The sequence below is a fragment of the Sphaeramia orbicularis genome, chromosome 8, assembly GCF_902148855.1.
Source record: "Sphaeramia orbicularis chromosome 8, fSphaOr1.1, whole genome shotgun sequence".
Taxonomy (NCBI): domain Eukaryota; kingdom Metazoa; phylum Chordata; class Actinopteri; order Kurtiformes; family Apogonidae; genus Sphaeramia; species Sphaeramia orbicularis.
Window position 1 is genome coordinate 1,263,775 of NC_043964.1, and position 22,509 is coordinate 1,286,283.

A 22,509-nucleotide genomic window follows, 5' to 3' on the forward strand; every position below is an offset into this window, starting at 1 on the left:
TGCAACAGAAAGAAAAAAATGTAAAGAGAGCTGACAGTGGCTAAACCAGGCTGTCAAACATACGATCTGTGGGCCAAAGGGTCCAGTCCAGCCCCTGGAGGAATGTGTGAAATATAAAAATTACAGAGATATGAACAGTCCAGGATGTTAAATTCATTTCAGTTCAGACCAATATGATCTGAAGTGGTTCCAAACAGTAAAATACCATCATAAATAGCCTGTAAATAATGGCAACTCTAATTTTTAGCTTACCAGCCGACAGGCCGTAAGCTATTGTCGTCATGTGGCGGCGTCTGTTGTCGTCTGTCATCATGTCTGTCGTCATCTGTCGTCATCGTCTGTCGTCGCCTGTCGTCTGTCGTCATCTGTCGTCACAGTCTGTCACCGTCGTCTGACGTTGTCCGTTGTTGTCTGGTCGCCGTCTGTTGTCGTCTGTCGTCGTCTGCGTCATCTGTCATCGTCTGTCGTCGTTTGTCGTCGTCTGTCACAAAACGTTCAATCTTCTTCTCCTAAACTCCAGTTCTGATTGACTTCAAACTTGGTATTCATCTTCAGTATGATGATGCCAACACAAGGAATTGAAATTTTGATCTGGATCTGATTCTGGATTGGTGCGACTTTGAAAAATTTCCCTTATTTATCAGTTCTTATCCTATCATTTACATTATTTTCCTGGTCCACTTCATTTCATATTAGGCTGAATGTGGAACTGAACTAAAATGAGTGTGACACCCCTGTCCTAAAACAATAAGAAAAGTTTGGAGGTGTCATCATTTCCTGGTAATTATGTTATTATTTCACTGGTTTGGCCCGCTTGAGCTCATACTGGGCTGAAAGTGGAACCTGAACTAAAATGAGTTGACACCCCTGGGGTAAGCGCCTCCTAAAGCTCACATGAAAACATACCAACGCTTACACGCTCCATAATAGAAGCAGCTACTGAAAGGCTACTGGCACATTTTCATTCAATGACATGTCCAGATGAAACTTTCCTACAGTTTTTTTTGTTCTTTGTGTTCAGTACACAGACTGCACCCAGACATAGATTGTTTATGGATTAAAAAGAAGCATCTGAGCTCTGAGTGGTTTACATCCAAAGTGTATCTGAAAAGGATATGTTCAAGTCCTGCAGGAATAATAAGAACAAATCCAGACCCTTTCAGTGTTCACATGGGCACCAGACTACTTCTGTCATTCTTCTGTAAATATAAATGTAAAACAAAATCATTAGGAAGATCTGATGCATATTTCATCTTCTGTTGCAACATTTATGAAATCCAGCTGAGCATGAGCTGGTGACTCATTCAGCTCTTTAAAAAGCAGCTGTGACTTCACCAGGATGAACCAACGCTTGGTGTCAAATCTGTTCAGGAGCCGCTGGAACACCAAACCAGCACAGGCCAAGAAAATACTGTGCCTTCGGAAAACACCTGCACCAGCATAGGAATACATGGAAAGTCTGAGCAGGTGGGCCAAAATAATCCCACTACCCTTATGTAGGGGTGTAAGAAAATATCGCTTCCACAGTATATCGTGATATTTCTTTCATGATACTGTATCGATATTAAAAAGTACTGTATTGATATTTTAGGTATTTCCGAGGGCCGTTCAATAAGTTCATGGCCTCACCCAGAACAGAACAACTCAGACTGATAATTTATATTTTATTTTTCAACATAATCTCCATTTACAGCAATGCACTTGGTCCATCGATGTTCAAGCATCACTATCCCATCACGAAAGAATGTAACATCCTGTATTATAACAACCAGTATTTCTGGGTGAGGCCAAAAACTTATTGAACAGCCCTCGTATGTAAATGGAGATATATGATGGAGGTTCATGTTTTGGGTTTTTTGTGTATATTTTTGGGAATCCTGTCAGCTCTTTTATGTCTATATTCACATGGGTATTGTGATGTTGTGTACTAAAAAAGTAGTCTGCAATTTTGCATGTTATGCATGTAGTTTTTTTTTTAAACTGATAACAATGTTTTGTTAAATAATGGTTATTTCAATCATCCTAAAAGCACTTGTATGGGCAGATGTTTGTTCTTTGCATTAAAATAATGTTCTGATGTTGGATGATTCAGGGACTGAATACTATGCATTCTATTCACAATTAATAGAATATGAACTTGAGCAGGATCTGAAACTGGAATGTCTGTTAAACAGAATTTTATTTATTTGTGTGTGTTTTGTGCTCGTAATTTTTTTTATCTATCTGTAAAAAAAAATGTTGTTTTTACAGTGGAAAGTTTTGTGATATAGTATTAAGTCCTCTTCTGAACAAATAAAAATCTGTTTAGTATTTGTGCATATTTCTGGTATAATTAACTTTTCCAGGAATATTCCCTTAGAAGAAGAAACATAAACAAACAAAAAAATATTGCCTTGTTAACGTATCGTGCTATATTATGATATATCGTATCGTGGTCTAGTATGTGATATGTATCTCATCTCCAGATTCTTGCCGATACACAGCCCTACCCTTACGTGTGTTCTCACCTGGAATCTGGGCAGATCGGAGGGTTTGAAGTCATTGGGCGAACAGCCGCACCAGTCCACGATGTGCTTGTACTGACATTTACATCCCAGTTTACGGTTCCAGTTGGTCAGCCTCAGGTTGTTGTCCACCATGGTCTGACAGGGGCGCTGTTCTCCAGCACAGTGTGGAAAAACGACTGCAGGTCAGACACACCACACACACACACACGCACACGCACACACACACACACACGCACACACACACACACACGTACACACACGCACACACGCACAACGCACACACGCACGCACACACACGCACACGCACACACGCACACACACGCACATGCACACACACACACACACACACACACACACACACGCACACACGCATGCACACACACACACACGTACACACACGCACACACGCACACACGCACACACGCACGGACGACGACACGGCACACACCACACACACACACACGTACACACACCGCCACACGCACACACACCACACATTCATTATACTATATGAATAAACTTCATATATGTTTAACAGTACAGTATGTGGAACCTCTTTGTTCATCACCCTTTCATTTTAATATCTTCAGTTTTTTCTCACTGTTCATAAATCTTCCTAATCTGACTGAAGGTTGGATCGTGTCAAAAACTAGTTTGTTTCCTTTTTAGATGGAAGGATGTTCTTCCCCCAACCATATGCCCAATGGTTACAGAGTTATGCATCATATTCACAAGGAAGAAATTATATATATATATATATATATATATATTAGATATATATATATATTTTTTTTTTTTTTTTTTTTTTTTTTTTTTTGACAGTCATATTAACCTGGTCTAATTTGTCAGGGACAAAAATTAATTTTGTTTATCTTGACAAATGAGACCCATCCCTGACGCTGCTCATCAATCATGTATTTAAGCAGCATTTTTATGTTTTTTGGTAGGTTTTGATACAGCTTTTTGTACAAATTCAGGACATAATTCCCTTCTCTGGAGCCCAGTAACTTTAAGGAAATATTGATATTTATGTCAAATCTGCATGAACAGACATCCCAGCTATAGCCATGGTGTGTCCCAGTATTTTTGTCCATATAGTTTATAAACATCAACAAATCAGTGTTGAAAGAAATTAAGTAAAACAAACTCTGAGGCATTTTGGAAGCAAAGATAACAATTAAACCAAACTGACCAATGCAATGATATTATCCCAATATAAAACTATATTAACCATTAGTCATTATGTTTTGTACCCCACACCCTGTTAGAAAAGAAACACCTGAATTCAACATGTCCCAATACTTATGTCCTTATAGTGTATGTCCAGGACACTGTGTGTGTGTGTGTGTTACCTCTGCAGGCAGCAGTGTGTAGGTGTAAAAGCGCTTCATGCTGGTGATCAGTCGTCTTCAGAGTTCACCACATAATCCACAAAAGGCCTGTTGAGCAGGAACCATCGGAGCCCCCGTCCACCGCTATGCCCTCTGGGATCTTGCGGTCCCCCAGACGCCACATGTGGGTGTCGCACTCCAAGAAGAGACGGTCCAGACCCTGCTTCCGGATGAAACTGAGACACAAGAGAGCTGTGAGCTAAAAGCTAAAGCTCAACAACAGCCTTTCAGTTCACTTTGGAACCATGAGTCAACACTAACGCTGAAGATGACAGAAAAAAGAAGAACTCTGGGACTCACCTCCAAAAATGTGCAATAACGCTGTACAATGTGAATTATGTGCAATAAGTCGTTCAGTAATATTCTGCACTTTGGTAAATCCTCTGTTCTGGCAATAACAAAGCAGTGTTTATTCATGATTTATCCAAACATAAATGCACTATTTTTATATAGAATTCAGTTCATAGACAGACATACTGTTAATATTGTGATTCACAGTTTATGTCTATTTCTATTTTTATTCTACTTTTAGTCCTATTCTTACTTTACTTTTTGTAAAATTTTATTTTCTATTTTCTTATCGTATTTTTACTTTTTGTGATTTTACATCACTCTGCTTACATTATTATTTCAAATTATTGTTTTATTATTTTTTTAAAATGTTCTCATTCTAATTTAATTATACACACAATAAAGGCTATTGTATTGTATTGTATTCTAGATTCTATCACTCATTCATTAGTGTCTGAGCCTAAAAACAGAACATAGAGTTTCACCATCTGAATAAAACTACATTAGAAAAGAGGAAAATAATGTAATTTCTACACATGTAGGTAACAAAGCTGCACAACTCTTGAGTAAAATGGTTGTTGACATCATAAGTGGACAAAGCAGAAAAACTGTCAAAAAACCCTAAAAAATTTAGAAATATTTGAACATTTTAACTTGAAAAAGCACTCATTACAACTCAGCTTAAAGGCTGGAAGCTGGAAATGGTGATAAAGTGACGGTGGAAGGTCCATCTTACCGTGCGTTGTCTCTGCCGTGAGATTTGATAAAGTTCATGTTGCGGTACTTGGACAGGAAAGACACCAACTGTTCATTGGTCCTGAAAAGAGACAGAAGCTGTCAATCATCAGTTCAGCCAATGATATAAAGCATGCTTGGGTAACTCAGACATATGTAGTATTCAAACCTATGAGGTCACAGATGTCAGAATATGACTCAACACCTTAATGAGATTGTTGATAGTATAGAGGAGACAGGAAACAAGGGCATGTGGCACCGAAACTGGCACAAGAAACCAGCACTTAACGGATCATTCTGGTGATTTTCATTGTGTTAGAAAATTATTATTTAGTCAGAGCACAAAAAATATTTTAGAAATGTAAAGGTAGAACATTTGAAATCATAGTCATGGATAAAACTAAACAAAATCAATGTTGAGAGAAATGAAGTAAAAACCATCTTTGAGGCATTTTGGAAGTAAAGATAACAGTTTAAACCAAATTAATCAATGCAATGATATTTATCCTAATATAAAACTATATTCTGACGTTTATCATTATTGTTCTGGATCCCAGACCCCTGTTAGAAAACAAACACCTGAATTCAGCGTGTCCACATACTTTTGTCCATACAGTGGGTGTAGGTCTGCTGTCCTGGTGATGCTGACTGTTTCCTCTGTGCCACACAGAGTCACTGACTGATGGAGAATAATTTGCATAGTGACATAATGTGCATGTTTAAAACCCACTTCATACAGGTTGTGTGACTTGTTTCAGAGCTGAACATTTACTGTAAACCACTGAAATACCTCTGAAATTCCACTGGGGTTTTCACTGTTATTGTCAACATGACAAGAGGAAAAAAAAAAGCCCAGCCACAAACATAATGTCCTTTTTTTAGTGCTTAAGTAGGATTTTTCACTTTAACATGCACGTCAAAACAGAATACAATTAAATATGTGAACCTTTTGAAACAATGCACTCCAGTCTTCCATGTAAGGCAGTGGTTCCAACCTTTTCTGTCTCGTGACTCCATTTTAACATCACACATTTGTGGCAACCCCAGACATTGAAAACGGAATAGTCTGCTATACTATGTTACAAAAAACGTTAATGTTAGAGGACATTTAGTCTGTATCATGTCTGTTATTGTGGACAGAGGCAGTAAATCCAGGTGTAGATTAAAGGTCAGGATCTGTCCAGTCAGTCCAGCTGGGATTTACAAGTAGGACAATTAATACTGAACAAACAAGAACTGAAACTATGAATTATGAAAGAGCTGCAGCATCTGAAACTGACCACAGTGAACATGTGACACAAACAGAACCACAGTGCTGCAGTTTCACACTCAGTTTGTCATGTCTGTTATGGATTGTCTCTGTCAACGCACCATATATTTTTTATTGGTAAGGGTTTTTTTTTTTTATTATTATATTTACTAGAAATTCCAGGTGACCCCACATGGGTCCCGGCGCCAAGGTTGAAAAACATGACGTATAATGTCCTTTTTTTAGTGCTTAAGTAGGATTTTTCACTTCAATGGAAACAAAACAGAATACAATTAAATATGTGAATCTTTTTAAACAAAGGATCTTCTTGGATTTACAAGGAGGACAATTAATACTGAACAAACAAGAACTGAAACTATGAATTATGAAAGAGCTGCAGCATCTGAAACTGACCACAGTGAACATGTGACACAAACAGAACCACAGTGCTGCAGTTTCACACTCAGTTTGTCATGTCTTTTATAGATTGTCTCTGTAAACTCACCATATATTTTTTATTGGTGAGGAGTTTTTTTTTTTTTATTACTAGAAATTTCAGGCGACCCCATTTGAATTCCAGCGACCCCACATGGGGTCCCGACCCAAAGGTTGAACAACACTGACATATAATGTCCTTTTTTAGTGCTTAAGTAGGATTTTTCACTTCAATGGATGCACGTCAAAACAGAATACAATTAAACATGTGAACCTTTTGAAACAATGCACTCCACTCTTCCATTTAGGGTACTTAGAGTGTTAGTGTTGGGGCCAGCTGGAGCGCTTCATTTACTGGCCTGGTCCTCCAGCTGTGTGGCCTGAAGAGGAGGCGTGTTGGTCTAATGAGCAGACAGGAAGACGGAGGACAGCAGACAGACGGATGGCTTTGATTGCATTTGATTACAGTGGTCAGGACGCACCGCAGGCATGCACTGGTGGGCATGTTTGTGTTCATGAGATTACAGTCTGACTTAAGCTGCTGAGCCTCTCGTATTCAGGCCGCCCTGATCAGACTTCGAAGAATTACAAATCTCTCAAGAGCCGAATTAGAAATAACTAATGTGATTTCTTCAGCTTTAAATAAAGGCTGTATTTACCCAGCTACTTTGTCCAACTTAGAGAGCAGCGTTTCATCATCCAGCCCACAGGGTGCTGAATAAGCTGCACAGTAACGAAGGGATTTAATGGATCTGATTACCACAGTGATGAATAAAAGCCTGATACAACCCAGCCCCAAATACACTGTAGCAGTTCTGTCAAACTCATTCTGCTTCAGTTCCATATTCAGCCCAGTTTGATCTGCAGCGGGCCAGAACCAGTAAAATAATGACTTAATAACCTATAAATAATGACACAGCCAAGTCTTTCTTTTGTTTTAGTACAAAAAAACCCAATTAAATTATGAAAATATTTAGATTTTACAAAAAATATGTGAATAAGCTGAAAAAACAGAAATTTCAATTGAAAAATTAGTGCAATTATAACAAAATTATTTCTACATGTACATTTACACACAGTGTTCCATAAACATTTGGGAACAGGCAGAATATTGTTCACATTTTGGAGTTTGAACTAAAATTCGAACAGTTTCTATAATATTCCATCTGTTATTATTAACACAACTGCAGATCCCAGTGGATCCATAAATGCACCAAACATTTAGGAACAGCAGAATATTGTTCAAACTGCACATTTCAGGTTTTTCATCTTTGTTTTTATTTATATATTTATTTGTATTTTATTGTGAAAGAATAGTTTTGTAAATGTAAATATTTTCACAGTGTAATGTTATTTTTTTCACTTATTTTTTTTCCACATAAAAAAATAAAATAAAAAATAAATAAAAATAATTAAAAAATTAAAACTTAAAAAAATAAATAAATACAATTAAATAAAAAAAATAAATAAAAAAATATTTTTCACATAATTTTTCACAAAGAAAATGTGTGGTTGTCATTCTTTCTGGGTTATTGTGTTGTTTCTGACTGTAGATCACACTGGTCTGTATGTGGAACCTGAACCAAAAGGATTTGGAGAATCCTGGACTGTTCAGGTTCATTTATGCACTTTCACCCTGCAGGGCCGGAATGGAACCTTTGGGGGGGGCAGATTTGGCCCCCAGGATGCATGTTTGACACCTGTGCACTATATGGACAAAAGTAAGTGGACACGTTGAATTCAGGTCTTTCTTTTCTAACAGGAGTATAGTGGGATAAATATTATTGCACTGGTTAGTTTGGTTTAAATGTTATCTTTGGTTCTAAGATGCTTCAGAGATGGTTTTACGCAACTTCTTTCAACATTGATTTGTTGATGTTTATAAACTATATGGACAAAAATATTGGGACACATCATGACTTCAGCTCATGAGATGTCCTGTTAATGCTGATTTGACATATAAATATTAATATTTCCTTAAAGTTACTGGGCTAAATCAGAGAAATGAATTATGTTCTGAATTTGTACAAAAACCTATATCAAAACCTACAAAAAAAAAAAAAAATAATAATAATAAAAATAAAATAAAATGCTGCTAAAGTACACGATTGATGAGCAGTGTCAGGGATGGGTCACATTTTGTCAAGATAAAGTTAGTTTTTGTCCCTGACAAATTAGACCAGGTTTAATGTGACTGTGGGATTCAAAACAATAAGACAAAATGTCACAATATAGTTTTATACTGGGATACATTTCATTAGGTTTTGTTTAAACTGTTATCTGTTTCCAAAATGCCTCAGAGGTGGTTCATTTCTCTCTACACTGATTTTGTTTTTATCCATGACTATGATTTTAAACGTTCTACCTCTAAATTTCTAACATATTTTTCATGCTCTGACTGTAAATAACAATTTTCTACCACAACTAACCATCTACTTTCTTCACATCTCACTGAGGAAAAAAATCTCCCCTTAAACTTCAAGGAAATATTGATGTTTAAAACTATATGGACAAAAATATTGGGACACATCCTGTCTACAGCTGTAAGATGTCCTGTTGAGTTGATTTAAGACATAAACATCTATATTCCTTTAAGTTTAATGGGAGATTTTTCTACGTTAATTTTATTTTAATTTTTTTTACATTTTCTCAACATTCTGTGCTGTTTATGTTTCACTAGTGTCAGCTGGAGGTCAAGTCCGACATTCAGAGTTCATTTGTTGAAAACTTTTTATTTTTTGTCTCTCAAAGGCAGATCTGCTGTAGTTGTGTTTAAGCAGTTACACCAAGACCATCGGAGCATTCTGTCCTGAACTCTCAAAATAACTAGAGCATGGGTGTCAAACTCATTTTAGTTCAGGGCCACAAACTGCCTTTTACCTGAACTATATACATGTATTTAGAGCATTAGTCCTTCAGAAATCAGTGAACAGTCTCAGTCAGTCGGTACTTTCAGTAGCTGGTTCCTGTTTAGGTCTTTGGGTTAAGGAGTTGAAATTACTTTATGGTGATTACAATACAGTTCATGGATGTGGTCCATGTTTTCATGACGTTCTGGTTTCATTCCTCGTTGTTTTCTAACTCTACCCACTTGTTTCTAAAAAATAGGACCAGTGTCCCTGTATCTCACCAACATGTTCTATTAAGAATCAATCCCCAGTTGCGTTTGTGAGGCTGTCAGGTTCTGTCTGTTCCAGTCCTGTGGTCTGGATGCAGGAGATCAACATCCCAACAGAAGTGGGCGGTACTTTCACTGGAGGAGAACTCAACTAATTCAAAGTCCATATCTGACTTCTATCAGTGATCAATGGGAACTATACTGACATCTGTAACCATTTACATGTTAAAAACCATCAAAATATGGACAATTATAAGGAAAGGTACATTTGTCACAATTCAAAAATTCGCAAAAAAATTCTCAAAACTGTGAACAAACTTTGTAGACATTATCAAAAGGAAGACACATATACAATTTGAAATGAATCCAACTGTCAGTGAAGATGTTTGAAGAAACTGCTAACAAAGACGACAACGAAGACACAGACGGACAAAGTGCCCTCCCACCAGCTCACAGCTAATCAGTATGTTGATTGGCCATGTCGTGCATCTTTAGGCTTCAAAACTGCAGTTTACAACCAATGGGAGTCATCATGGGAGGTTCTTCCACTTTTCCCATTGTATATGTTTAGCATTAACTAGTGTTAATGAGTCAGATTCATTCACATATGTAATTAGGTCTCGTGTTTCTGGAAGTAAGACACTGACTTTGACAGAACATACAGACAAAACACATGAAAGTAAATTTACCTTTTTTTTTTAAATTTTTTTTATGTAAGTGTAAAAGGGTCAATTATTTCACAGCAATGTGGGTATGTAGATGATACTGTGTGTTGTTATAATTACACAAACCTGTTCATTTTATGTGAATTTCTTCTGGTTCGTACCTGACATTATGGGCCTCCCAGTCATATGTGGAACTGCCCGCTAGAACTAGAGTTTTGGCACCTTTACCTCTGCCCTTTTGTTCCAGATCTCTATGGCAGAGGTAAGCAGCCGTGCAGTCGGGGAAAATTTTTGGTTTAGCTTCTGCTAATTTAATTTTTAAAACTGACTGGTTCAAACTGTAGGAGGTGCTTATGATGTGCTAGAACATACCTCCGTATCATTTGGTTTGTGTAGGGGCATGTTTTACGGGGTCGCTGACTGGGGTTTTTCTGCCTACTCCACTTTTGCCAGGTATGCTGTATTTTGTTTTAATAATTTCATATATTTGCCCTTTTGTTCCAGATCTCTATGGGGAGGGGCTTGTTTTATGGGGGTCGCTGACCAGAGGTTTTTGTGTTTTATGCTATTTTTGTCAGGAGCCGAAAAAACAATAAACGGAGACTGCCTCCAAAGTTATATGTGCAGGTCTCATCCTTCAAAAAACACAACACACTGTCCGACACCACCGGTTACATAAGTACAGAAAAATCTACTTTGTTGCAGTATTGACCATAATTTGTCCTTACTACCCCTGCCTTACACACAGTCTGGACGTCCACCTCGGCTGTAGACTAGGACGTCCTCTGCACTTGTTAACTGAGAACAGAACAGTACAGGCTTCAGCTCCAGATCTGACCTGTTACTTCTCCATTACAAACCAAATCCTCTGTTTGTGCACGCCATCTAACTGAACTCTTAACACCTCCAGTGATCTGGAAAATGTACACCATAAAGGCTAAAACTGCATCTGTCAAGTTGAAACAAGCTGAACTGAAGACACACTGTTGTCTTTACGAGCTGCAGCTTTCAGACGGAAACTTAGATGAACCCAAAGCAGAAAAGAAACAGCAGCAGGTCAACAGTTTCCACACGTTTGGACGTATATATTATGAACCGCACACAGAACCGTCCACATGTTCTAATGATGTCATTGCTATTGATGATGACCTATGGATTTTAGCTTGGAGGGAATTGAACCGGTCACTCCATCAGGGCTGGGATATTGGTGTGCTGCTGTTGGATTTCAAACCTTTAAGGGGTACACACGAGAAAATACAAAGCCTTGAAGATGTCCATATTCCACTGGTTAATGCACTCTGATTTAAGGAAACATGGCCGTTTCAGATCACCAGGATCTGTCTGTGATCTAATGACATTTTTGAGACAATAAAATACTTCATTTGTATGAAATCATGAGTGACTGTGTCAGTACTGATGTCTGCCTCCCTGTTTTTTTTTTATTTTATTTGTACTTTATTTTACAGGTAAAATCAATTGAGAACAGCTTCTCATTTACAGTGATGACCTGGCAAGAGTCCCCAGCAGACAGAAACAAAACAGAACAAAAGAAAAACGGATAAAAGGAAACAGTACAGATGAATCCAAGACCACAACTAATGGTGGAGACACTATGGAGTTAAAAACAACATAAATAAGCACTACACTGTAAAAAAAAATCTGTAATTTAACAGAGTTTTCACTGATTATTTTATAGATTTTTTCTGTATTTTTCAGATACAGGAAAATATCAATGAAATGACACAAACAGACTGTGATTTTACATGTCAATGGAAAAGAACAGGAAAAAACTGGAACTGTGAAGAACCAGAAAATTTACATTTTTTAAAGAAAGTTTTTCTTTTTTCACAGAAAAATACCATTAAAATACATTTGCAAATATATCATAATTTCACAATTATTTTTTATATTTATGAGATTAAACTGTTAATTTAAAGTTTAATACTATAAAATAAATAAATAAAACCAGATAAAATTACTGACAGTTAACGGTAACACAAGTATTTGTTCTGTCAGTTGAACCAGACTTGTTTGTTCATTGACAAATATCTTGTGTAATTACAGGAGGTTTCACAACAAAACTGTTGAATAAATGTATTTTTGTGAATGTATAACATGTATAAGCACTGATAAACTGTCCAAATACAGTTTTTATCAGTGGATTGGACAACTGAGTCTCACTGAAAATTATTTATATATGTATATTTATAGGGAATTAGGTTGTTTTAATACATGTAAATATTCTTTTAAACATTAAGAAGTCAAAAAAAAGAAACAAAATCTCATGTAAATTAGCGCAAAAAACTGTATTTTAATCATGGAAAATTAATGTTTTTTATGAGATGGTTATTTTCTGTTATTTTACAGTATTTTTCCGGCACCCCCGCTGCTGGAATAATACCGTTTTTTACTGTTTTTTTTTTTTTTTACAGTGTAGAGTGTATAGGGAGAGAGCAGAAAAGGAGTCAACATGTGCAACAGTCAACTGGAACGTTGCAGTTTCTGTTTAAATGTACGGAGTGATGGGTGAGCTGAAAGTTTAAGGGGGTTTTGAAGGCAGTTCCAATCATCTGCTGCAGCAAAATGAAAGGAGTTCTGGCCAAAGACAGCGCAGGCTTTTGGAAGAAGTAAACTGCTGGACCTGAGGTGGAAGTTATTGTGGAAAGGAGCAAAAGGTTGGAGAGGTATGGAGGTGTTTTCCTTAGAAGACACTGGTGCTCATATCTGTGTGATATTTGGCTTTATGACCTTTTCATTAGTGACAATGTCAGGTGATTTTGAGCCAAGTCACCACGTGGTTTACTACTACAGTTCTGGACAGGTGGACACACACAAAAAATGACCTTTAATGCAGTTAATGCAGAAACAGGAAGTTTGACAATGAGGTTAGTTAGAGTTACACACGTTTTTTTCAGACTTAGAAACACATTTAGTTGAGAATGCAGCCAGGAGGACAAATCTAGAGCTGCGGATAAAAATCTCATCACATGGACTCAAACTGTTTTAGTGGCATGAAAATGACATTAAATATAAGTCCTACATGCAACATTTGGTTGGACTGCCTTTACTTTCACTGTTGTGAAACCAAACTAACCAATGGCATGCAAGGATATTTATCACAATAAAAAACTATATTATGATTAGAAATGTAAGCATATGAAAATTTCATACTATGGTTACTGTGACCAAAATTATCACAGTTATCATTATTATCAAGGTATTATTGAAATTGTGCTCAAAATGTTCAAAAAGTACTATATACACACTGAAAGAATTTTAACCAAGTGTTATTTTGAAAAAAAAAACAAAAAAAAAACCAAGCAAAATAATTGGTACAATGTCCCTTCTGTGTCAGAAACATTCCAATATTAACCCTTAGTGGTCTGAGCCTATTTTGTCTGTTTTTCAGTCCTTTTGATTTGGCCTATACTATAGAAACAAATGTTTACTATACCCATGTTTGGGATCTGTTTTTCTATATCATCTGTCTATTATTTTTTCTCTTTAACCTACTATAAAACACAAAAGGACAAAAACACACAAAATATATAAAATCCAATTTGAAAAATGCATATAATTTACTGCATAAATAACACACAGATGTTAACGAACCTTTTCACAGACTTTAAAAGTGAATATTGGTCCCAAATACTAGGTATAGAAAATTAAAATTGTAATAAATTCAAACTATACTCAAATATTTGACATAAAAGCAGATCTGTACATAAGTGTTTTCTCCAGAAAAGTGCGGTAATCAAACACAGTTATCATGAGAATTAGAATTTAAACGGTATAGTAACCATCTGTGATTTTACCGTGGTTTATCATTATACCGGTAATCATTACATCCTTAATTATGACATTAGTCATTATTGTTTTGCATTCCAGACCCCTGTTAGAAAAGAAACACCTGAATTCAACGTGTCCACATACTTTTGTCCACATAGTGTAGCTCTGGGGGGTCATTATGAGACTTCAGAGGTCAGGCTTTTGTTTAGTGTTTCTTTCTGTTTCCTACAGATGAAATATGTCATACAGTTTGACCACAGGGTTCAATTAACAGTGAATTTGACTCATTTTCAGACGACAGTGGAGCTCCACCGCACAGACGAGGACCATAAATCTGGTAACACCTGCACAGACAGGACCGCCGTCACACACAACACCAGCAGCCACATCAAATACTGCAAAAGCCAATGCTTTTATTACTGTCAGCCTCTTTAGTGCAGTGGCCCAGAGGTGCAACACCTGAGAAAAATTATCCACCAGAAGAAAAAAAAAAAATTATCCACTAAATAAACATCCACATCCACCTGTGGGTGGGGCGCTGTTTACCCAAAGGTCTCTTGCTTTAAATTAAGGCCACCACAAAAATAAAAGCATAGGCTGAAAATTTAAAGGCCTTCAGCTAATGTGGCTAATGCTAACGAAGTAACCCACCAGAAGTGGAGGCTGGTGTGCTAAAAATAAAGTTATTTCAAAAACAGGGGATAATTTTTTGGGCTGTTCTCTCTTTTTCTTAACGTGGATAAATTTTGGGTTGTTGTCTTTTTTTCTTATAGTGGATAACTTTTGGGCTGTTCCCTTTTTTTTCTTGTCATGGATCATTTGTCGGGCTGTTGCACCTCTGGGCCACCGTACTTCGGAGTATGGAACGTCCTCTTCACTTCTGTAAATCAGCTGTGAGTATTTCCACCAGTATAGATGGTCTGTCATCCCAGACCTGCATTAAGAGGACTGTGCTTTAGAGCTCCAGACTTCAGTCCCGTGTGCGTCAGTTCACTGGGAGCAGATCCATAAGCTCTTAAATAAACCCGGCAGGACTGAGGATGCTGTTAGCGGCCATTAGCTGACAAAGTGCTTTGACAGATCAATGCGTGGTGTGTTTGGCAGGAGCTGGACATGATCGGTAAAACCGCTGCAGATTTTTAAACCTTAATGCATCAAGAGGAGAGCTACAGCTAATCATTAATTTAGTTCTGGATTAATGCACTGGTTTTTACTGGATGAATGGTTTCCCTTCAAAAAGGTAAAACAGTAAAAAAAAAAAAAAGTGACATCTTTACTAGGGCTGTTAGAAAATATCAGTTCTGCAATATATCGCAATATTTAATTTCACAATACTGTATCGATATTAAAAAGTACTGTATGGATATTTTTAGGTATTTATTCAAATGCAGATATTGTGGAGGTTCATTTTTGTTTTTCTTTCCTGTTTATATTTTATTTAATTATTATTTAACACTCTTTTATTAAATACTGTTCGTTCCTTTGTTGGGATCGCACAAAAATCCTGTTCTGATGTTAGTTGTGAACTAATAGAATCTGAACATTTGAACAGGATCTGAAACTGGAATGTCTGTAAAACAGAATTTCAGTTTGAACACAGTTTGAACATTTGGTGACAGAACATTAGATCCTGTTCTGATCAAATAAATGTGTTTAGTATTTGTGCAGATTTCTGCTGGAATTCAATTCTTCCAGGAAAAAATCTCAAAAATATATTAAAATCTTAAAAAAAAAAAAAAAAAAAAAAAAAAAAAAAAAAAAAAAAATTATATATTATATATCTATATATATATAAATGAATGTAAAATTAATAAATGAATAAAATAATTAGCGATATCTTAAAAATCTACAAATACACAAAATATTTAGTATGAGGCAGAATACTGGTACAATTTTACTCACTTCTCTTAAGAAATTTCTATTGTTCATATTTGTTCAGGTTATTCACATTTTTTGTAAAAGGATAGTCTGTAAATGTTAACATTTTTGTGTAATTTTACTTTTTTTTTTACACCAAAATAAAGACAAAAATTTGTGTTTTTCATTATTTATAGGTTGTTATGATTATATTTCACTGGTTCTGATCCACTTCACATTGAATTGACCTAAAATGATTTTCACATCCTTGATTGTTAACATCTTCAGTATAATTTTTATATTTCATAAATTCATCCTATAGGGGCCGAATTGGACCCTTTGGCGGGCCGATTTGGACCCCGGGCCGCATGTTTGACACCTGTGCATTATTCTGTTCCCAAAATTCTAGTGTGAAAGTAAAACTAAGCAGACCAAAGGTTTAGGACGCAGGAAAAACTGGACTCTTGGTTCGGACCTCAAACAATTAAGTGTAAAAATCCCCAAAGACAGGACTCCACCCCCACAGACAGACTCCACCCCACAGACAGGACTCCACCCCCCCCAGACAGACTCCACCCCACACACAGACTCCACCCCACAGACAGGACTCCACCCCCCACAGACAGACTCCACCCCACAGACAGAACTCCACCCCCACAGACAGAACTCCACCCCACAGACAGACTCCACCCCACAGACAGGACTCCACCCCCACAGACAGGACTCCACCCACAGACAGACTCCACCCCACAGACAGACTCCACCCCCACAGACAGAACTCCACCCCCACAGACAGACTCCACCCCACAGACAGGACTCCACCCCCACAGACAGGACTCCACCCCACAGACAGGACTCCACCCCCACAGACAGGACTCCACCCCCACAGACAGACTCCACCCCACAGACAGGACTCCACCCCCACAGACAGACTCCACCCCACAGACAGGACTCCACCCCCCACAGACAGACTCCACCCCACAGACAGGACTCCACCCCCACAGACAGACTCCACCCCACAGACAGACTCCTCCCCACAGACAGACTCCACCCCACAGACAGAACTCCACCCCAGACAGAACTCCACCCCACAGACAGACTCCCACAGAAGACTCCACCCCACAGACAGACCCCCCACAGACAGATCCCCCACAGACAGACTCCACCCCACAGACAACTCCACCCACAGACAGACTCCCCCCACCCCCACAGACAGACTCCACCCCACAGACAGACTCCACCCCACAGACAGACTCCTCCCCACAGAGAACTCCACCCCACAGACAGACTCCACCCCCCACAACAGACCTCCCCACAGACAGACTCCACCCACAGACAGACTCCACCCCACAGACAACTCCACCCCCACAGACAGACTCCTCCCCACAGACAGACTCCACCCCACAGACAGACTCCACCCCACAGACAGAACTCCACCCCCACAGACAGACTCCCCACAGACAGACTCCACCCCACAGACAGAACTCCACCCCCACAGACAGACTCCCCCCACAGACAGACTCCACCCCACAGACAGACTCCACCCCCACAGACAGACTCCACCCCACAGACAGAACTCCACCCCCACAGACAGACTCCTCCCCACAGACAGACTCCACCCCACAGACAGAACTCCACCCCCACAGACAGACTCCTCCCCACAGACAGACTCCACCCCACAGACAGACTCCACCCACAGACAGAACCCCCCACAGACAGACTCCTCCCCACAGACGGACTCACCTGATGGGTAGTCTGCGGCGCTCAGGTTGATGAAGAAGTCCCAGGACCAGTCGGCCATGCGCAGCAGGTCGTCCATGCTGCGCAGGTACATGGTCAGCAGGCTGGCTCCGCCCCAGATGGTCGACATGCGCCAGGGGGTCACACGGACGTTGGGGTACTTCTGAGCCAGTACTAACACCTCTCTGTGGAGGTAATTAGACCTCTGGAAAAACAGACGAGAAGAAAAAAGACTGACTTCAACCTCTGATGAGGATGACTGAACTGTTCACATGGAGGACACACCACGTGGACAAAAGTATGTGGACACTTTGAATTTTTCTAACAGGGGTCTGGGATACAAAACAATACTAATAAATGTTATAATAGTTTCATATTGGGATAAAAATCATTGCACTGGTTAGTTTGGTTTAAATTGTGACCTTTACTTCCAGAATGCCTCAGATGGTTTTGACTGAATTTCTCTCAACATTGATTTTGATTAAAGCTAATGATGTTCATTTTGTCTTCTGTTAATGTAGTTATACTTTTCTTTTTTTTTTCTCTAAAAACTACCTTGTCCGAACAAAAGAAAGTATAATTGATTTTGTTTTGGGTTTTTTTATCCATGACTATGATTTTAACTGTTCTGCCTTTAAATTTCTAAAATATTTTTTGTGCTCTGACTGTAAATATTAATATTCTACCACAACTGACCATTTTCTTTCTTCACATCTCACTGAGGAAGAAAAATCTCCCATTAAACTTTCATGAAATATTAATGTTTGTAAACAATATGGACAAAAATATTGGGACACATCATGTCTACAGCTGTAAGATGTCCTGTTCATGAGGATTTGAGATTTAAACATCAGTATTTCCTTAAAGTTTAATGGAAGAATTTTCAAATCAACTTGAATGTGTGAGGTTGTCAGGTTCTGTCTCTATGTTCCAGTCCTGTGGTCTGGATGTAGAAGATCAATCTCCCAATAGAAGTGGGTGGGACTTTCACTGGAGGAGAACTCAACGAATTCAATCAAAGTCCATGTATGACTTCTATCAGTGATCAATAGGAACTAGACTGATATCTCTATGCATTTCCATCTTATAAGCCATCAAAATATGGACCATTATAAGCAAAGACACGTGTTTAATATTTCAAAAATTTGTCAAAAATTAAAAAAAATTCTCAACACTGTGAATTAGGGCTGAATGATATGGACAAAATTTCCTATCTCGATATTCATGCCAGATATCGATACGATATGATATGACAACGGGTTCGGTGAAAACTAAGCATTTTTCAGAAAAATACAAACATTATAATACAAAAGAACGTGGAAAGTGCAGTTTTATTTATAAGAACTCACTGCCAGTCATCAACATTAACATAAAGTATGAATAAATGAAATTTGTTGTGACTTCCACAGCTGTACATGCAGGGTGAGCGCAGGGGAAATCTATATCATTTACATCGTTGCTTTTTCGATATTAATATCTTGAATGTTCGTGTCCAGATATCGATACGATAACGTATATCTTTCAGCCCTAGTGTGAATAAACTTTTTAGATATTTGATATATAAAATTGAAATGAATCCAACCGTAGTTTAGACACTGGTGACCTTGAGTTTGACCCTTTAAGGTCACTCTAGATCAAAGGTCATGGGCCAACATCAGAGTCCATATGTGACTTCCTATCAGTGCGCAATAGTAACTATACTGATATCTGTAACTATTTCCATGTTATAAACCATCAAAATATGGACCATTAGAAGTAAAGGCACATGATTAATATTTCAAAAATTCCTAAAAAAAATCTACATTTCTCAAAACTGTGAATAAACTTTGTAGATACTGTGTGTGTAGGAAGCTACACATACAATTTGAAATTAATCTGAAACTTATTGAAAAGTGTGCGTTTGTAGGTGGTCTCACCTTGTCCACGTGGATGTAGTAGTAGTGCGAGGTGTGGTAAATGGCTTTAAAGAGACGCTGAAACTGCCGCGAAGCTCGACCGTGAACGACCAGGACGAAGGCGATCCGAACCGGTACGGACGGGCGGAGTCTGAGAGGTCGTCATCCCACTGCACGTTTACGTTGGCTTTACCTGGACAGACCGGAAGGAAGTAATCAGATGGACCGTACAGCACGTTTACAGGATAAAGTAAACCGTCAGGTGAAGAATATTATCGAAAAGACTGATGAGAACAGGCTGATTTTAAGGAACTCCTCCTTCTCAACTATGTAGAGACTGTATTTGTTATTTTCCAGTTGTGTCATATTCCTACATGTACTCTTTATTGAGTTCATCCTCTGTTAAATAAATCACTAATTAACCCTTTCATGCACAGTGGTCACTCCAGTGGTCACTCCAGTGGACAGTTCTTCTCCAGCTGTTCTCTTGTATATTCATGGGTTTGGTTGTTTTAGTTCCATATCAGCCAACACAGTGGACACTAATGCACCATCCCATAATAACACACTGACATTCAGACCAGTACTAGAACTCTGCTGTTCTAGATAAACCTGATCTGCGCTAACATGTTTGAGTGGAAATCAATTGCTAATAAAAATTGCACATATGACAAAATGTGAGAAAACATCAGATTAGCTGCATTAAAAATGTTTTGATTTTGTAGCTCACTTTCTGGTATTCAAAAATTAAACACATGGTGTCCAACAGAGTGGACATTTTGGAACTCCACAAAAAATTCTTAAGGTAGATTTCTTTCTTTATTGCTTTAACAAAAAAAAAAAAAAAATCATTTAAAAAAAAAAAAAAAAAATCAATTAAAAAAAAAAAAATGTTTAAATCAAAGAAAAAAAGTGTTCAAATGCAATTTTTTGGATTGTAAATTTTATTGTTTTTTTGCATTCAAATACTTTTTTTTGTTGAATTTTTTTTGGGTTAAAGCAATAAAGAAACAAATCTACCTCCATAAAAAACAGGTTTATTTTAAAAAAAAATTCAATTGCATTGTATTTTCATGCCTAAAGAGGAATAAAAACACTCAGGAAAAAAATCTCAACTAAGGTTCTCATAATTCATGCATGAAAGGGTTAATGCTGCCTGAAAATAATAAAAAGATAAATACAAAAAAAAAAGGAAATAAATCACTAACTAAACAAATAACATCATTCTGTGACATTAGATCTCTGCTCATATGAAAACCTCCTACATACGCAAGAAATGAGCCACACTGGATTTTATTTGAGCTGCTCCTTCTACGATTATTAGTAAAATTAATTCCCTCCATGCTTCCTGTTCTATATACATGTACATACAGTACATTACATTGCAGTATTTTTTTGATAGTTTTCATTCTTTTACTATTTAAAAAGATATTTGTAGGGTTCAGCTTCTAATCAATCATGTGTTATGCTGGTTGAATCACAAAAAACCCAAAAGTAAATAAATAAATAAAAATTCCATCTGACCCTAGATCTGAGCTTAGAAAAAATAGAATATATAATAATAACACAATATTTTCCCAACTTTTTTTTACACAAATAAGCAATCAAAAGTAATCAGAACTTTAATTAATAAATAAAATAATTGAGCTGCATGCCTATTTTAAGATATTAAAGGTAACTTATGAAAAATATTTTGTAAAAGTTATGGTTTCAATGATTTTTTTCTGTAATAACGACAAATATTTCCTCCTCAAATGTTCAGATTTGTCCAATTTTCTGCCTTTTTGTCACTTGGGGCGGTAGGAAATTAACAGAGGCTTTTTACCTGACCAACTAACTCATCCAGGAGATAATCTGCACATTCATTAACTACTGCTGCAGGCCTAATATTTAGTTAGAAAAAAAAAAGTTAATGAGGACTTCTTCGTTGAATCTTTTTCTACTGTAAATGTTGGTGTGAGCCACATGTGAAACTATGGGACAGTCTAAAGCTCCTCCATTATCAGCTGAGGCCTGCTGGGAAATGTGGCCTAATTAGTGACCATCCCGGGCTGTGGGGCATGCTGGGATTTGAGTTTGGGAATAAATAACTGTAATCGGCTGGTGCTGCTGAAGAGTGATGAAGTACAAGGTTGGAATCAGCTCTAATGTCTGCACGCACACAGAAAAAAACAAACAAAAATATGCCATGACAGGACCGAAGATATAAGGACGGGAAGAAAAACGCATTATTTTAAATCACAGAATTATGTCTATGCACTGTAAGCCCGGACTTCATATTTACTGAAATGCTTTAATTACAATGCACTTAAAATGATTTAAGTTTTATGATGTTACTATAAAATGTTCAGGATATTCTACTAATTTGTAGACATAGTTGAAAGTACAAAAAAGTTTAAGTTGAATGGAATTAAATTACTAAGTTTTAGTCCTGACCACACCTGTTTTATCGTCGCATTGCATTGTGGGTACTGGGCCTGTTGTTGAAAATGTGTTGTTTTTCTGTGCAGGGGTTCAGTGGGGTTGTGGTGTTAGTGTTAATTTGGACTGAATGTGTGTATGTCAGTGTTTCTTGGCCTTTTTGTGTTTGTTTTTGTATTTTTGTACAGCTGCACCAGGAGTCAGAGCCAGAGGAAGAACTATGGATTTACTGTTCAGCTAAAACTGCTATTGTACAGTGGAAATCTGAATGTCTTGTTAAATTAAAAGCACTTCCTATACTGGCAAATGAGACTGAACTAACTTCCATTCATGCTGTAATATATTAAGTTGGGAAATTCCATAGCCATTTTGGTCAGGAATAGGATTTTGAGTTTGATTATCTTAAAAAAAGTTGT

At 37.6% G+C, this 22,509-nt stretch overlaps 1 pseudogene; it reads right to left on the minus strand.

The window, feature by feature from the left end:
* LOC115423985 (xylosyltransferase 1-like) overlaps window positions 1–22,509 on the minus strand; it is an 80,857-nt pseudogene that overhangs the window by 32,362 nt on the left and 25,986 nt on the right.